The following is a 3,605-nucleotide window of genomic DNA, read 5'->3' as shown; positions in this document are numbered from 1 at the left end:
CGAGACATCCAAAGTAACAATATACTTGGCAATAATTCCTTGTAAGTATTGCCAAGCAACATAAAGTCACATTACAGATGTGAGACTGAATGAAGAGATTTCTGGAGAACAAGTTGGTGTTTGGCAGAACTTTCAGAGACCAGAAGTTAATCTCAAATTTTTTTACTACAACCGCAACAGCCATCATTTAACCACTCAGCTTCACGAGCTGCAGGCTCCACAACAACTCCCACAGTAAGTCCTGTGCTTCTCTTAGTGCCAAAGTCAGCATCAACGAAGCAGAATAAACCCTGACACTTGCAGGAGCAGCGTTCAGAGCGTCAGGAGGACACCCTCTTGCTGGTTAGTTGACGGTACAGAGAACCCACCCCGCCGACCTGAGCGCAACACGCACCTTCAGGAATACGTACCACCACTGCAATTCGCATCTCCTGATACCACAGCTTGGGAGGTTTTATACCGCAAGAGAATTTTAACATTTAGTCCCAAGGGCTTCACAACCCTGGATTTTATTTCCATGAAGAAATGTTTAAGATTTCCATCAAGGTTCGGCAGAGAGACAGACAAGGACATCACAGCAGTTTGCAGTCAGGCCTGGCATTAGAGTCTTGGCAAATTTTTATCAGGTTTTTTCCTGATGTATCCACAGAGAAAGGACTTAAAAAATTAATTCTTCACACTGACCAGACTGTTCTGTTAAGTTTAAATTTGACCACCTATACCGGCCTGTAACTGGGGTGATTAGGCAACGGAAGGCAGACATGTAACTTATGCTCTCTGAAGGACACGGGGTCCACCCTTTGTAAATGAAGCCTCCTTATCGAAGAGCTGGAGTAGAATTCAGATACTCCAGACATATACTGCTTTCAAGATAAGTTATTGGTAATCATTTACCAATAAAGAACTTCACTGAAGCTAGCCTATCAGCAGTGTATTTCCTCTTTCTAACAAAACCTGTACAGAGTAATTTTTATCAACGTATAAAATCTGGAAGTCTACTAATTAGGTAATTAGAACTGTAATAATTAAGACTAAAGCTAAACCTCGAAGGGTCCTCTTGTCCCCCAACTTCCCTTTCTCAATTAACTCTGCAAAGTGATAACCACTCTGGCTTAAAGGCTGAAAAATGAAAGGATCAAAAGGCTGGTTTAATACAGCTGGAGGGAAAGAATGCGTTTCAGCTCACTAGCAACCCTCTGATGAAACCCTGGGCCAATTCTTTATGTAAATGACTTCATTAGAATTACCAGATTACACTGCTGAAGGCTTTATTTAAATAGGCAGTTTATCAACAGGACAAACTGTGCTCTCCTTCTCAGAGAATGCTAGTGTAAATGCATTTGTCCAAGGCTACCACCATGGAAGAATCTAACAGTAATTTAATAAACTGCTGCACAAATCCTCCACCAAAAAAAAAAGATCACAAATGACTTGTCAGAGACAGGACAGAGATGACTCTTGCTTCCCTACAATCAAGAAAGAGCCTCCTAGATGGAAAAGTTCTCATTCTCTATAATACAGTAACTTTATACTGTTCTATAGCAAAACAGGGAAAAAATCCTACCGCTGCACTGTCACATCACACACTGCATCTGCTGAACTGCTAGTGCTGGTTTTAGTACCAAAAGGCACGCATAAACCCATTTTCCTGATTAATGATCTACAGAAGCCATCAATACCGAATTCCAGCTTTACATCAAGAGGTATTTTTCCACCTTACCATCAAATCAAACTAAGGAATTTCTTCCTGAATTACAGGTCTTATTCCCCATCATAAACCCAAGCTCAAAAATCTATTATTTATTATCATCTATTATTACTTACAAAAGCAAGAGCCATCCACATTCAACAAGCCAATACTAAGTCAAAATAACGCTGTAGCTTCTTGTTTATTCAGAGACATTTGACTTCAGTGGCATTGCCATTCAACAACTCGATTTGTTTTTCTTCCTAAATCTTCAAAGAAATGTTTATAGCGAGTAAACTAAGGCCTAACTATATCAATGAAATAGTCTTTGTTAAGCAAAGGCTTATCTCATCAGATGCAAAGCAATCAAGCATAAAGAACCACTAAAAATGTCAGTGTGCGCCAGTAAAGTTTGCGAGCGCTGTGGCAGAGGGAAGGGATGCAAGCAATGGGATTTGTCTTTGAAAACCTTTACATTCTTTGTGCTCTTCCAACTTTCCTCTTCTCTCTGGTATGAAGTTCATCCGGATTAGTAATCTACCTATTTGAAACTGATAATTCTAAGGGAACACAAAAATCAGGCAGTTTCCTGATACTTAAAATCTTCCCAAGACCACACCACACAACAAAGTGTCCAAAGTTACCTTAATACTAGATAACCCACTTTATCGCTGCTTTAGTTCAGACACACAATAATTAAAACCGTAAAAGCCATCATGTTTCATTCACAGAGGAAAAAGATGCCAACTGAAGCTATAGGGGAACTGGTCCTGAATGGGACCCTGTTGGGAAATAATTGCTAGGAGCACAGGAAAAATGAATGCCCTGCTGAAAGTATTTTTTAAAAGAATGCATTTTACTCATTGCCATTGATGTGCTCGATGACAAAATACATTTCTTACACGGAAAGGGATGTGCTCAAATTGGTAAGGGAAAACCGTCATTTTATAATCTAAGAATGTCAAATGCCCCCTCAAATAATGAGGCTGCAATTGCCCACTTCAGCAATTGCTGAAGTGAAATCACGTAACCGTATTTCGAAGTTACTCTGAGGCTGCTTGCGCTGAAGACACCAATAAACTTGCAGCAGTTTACTCGGGGTTAACACAGAAGCCACGTGCAGAGCTTAAGTTCATTAATGATTTTAATACAGCCACCAAGAATATAATCCTACTTTTATATGTATCTCTACCCTGTGTACCTATATATATATCATGTCATACAATTCTATCTGGTTTTGTAAAGAGCAAAGATGCTGTACCTCAAGGTATCAAAAGAGCTATAAATCTTCCTTAAAAAGAGGAAATGTTAAGATCCTTCATTTGCCGTTACCATTTGCAGATATTTTATAAGCCATCAAAGTAACAAGCCAACCTTTCCTGCTCCTCCCCCGGCCGCTGCAGGCTTTAGAAAGACTGAAGGTCAAGCAATGTCTCAACACCGTGCCAGTATTTCACATTTTGGAAGGCAAAGTAGTAAAAGGTTGTTACATCATCCATTCAAAAGACTAACCGCAGCCACAGGTACAACGTCTGCCGCCTGCAAGAGCTCTGGAAGGCATGCACATAACGCTTAAAACTAATCTGATGAATCAAAAGAGATCCCCCCCAAGTCCTGTATGTCTGTGGGAAAAAAACAGTAAATTCAAAGTATTAATAGTTACATCATTACGGGCACCAAAGAGATAGACCCTTCCCAAACCGTCAGAAAGCTCAAGAAGTATTAAGGATGAAAAGTACCTTTCATCCAACCGAGCACGTAATTAAGAGAGGAATAAAGTGTTTCCAGCAGCCTCACAAAGGGACACGGTTCAAAATTACATTTCAGGGTGATTACAGAAGCGCCCGTTTCTGTATTTGCCAGCACTGTGTGTGTTTTGGTAAGGCTTGTACCTAGCAAATGCCAGCGATGCTGCCTG

Source organism: Athene cunicularia, assembly GCF_003259725.1.
Source record: "Athene cunicularia isolate RWA chromosome 17 unlocalized genomic scaffold, athCun1 chr17_part1, whole genome shotgun sequence".
NCBI classification, from domain to species: Eukaryota; Metazoa; Chordata; class Aves; order Strigiformes; family Strigidae; genus Athene; species Athene cunicularia.
This window is presented reverse-complemented; position numbering follows the sequence as displayed.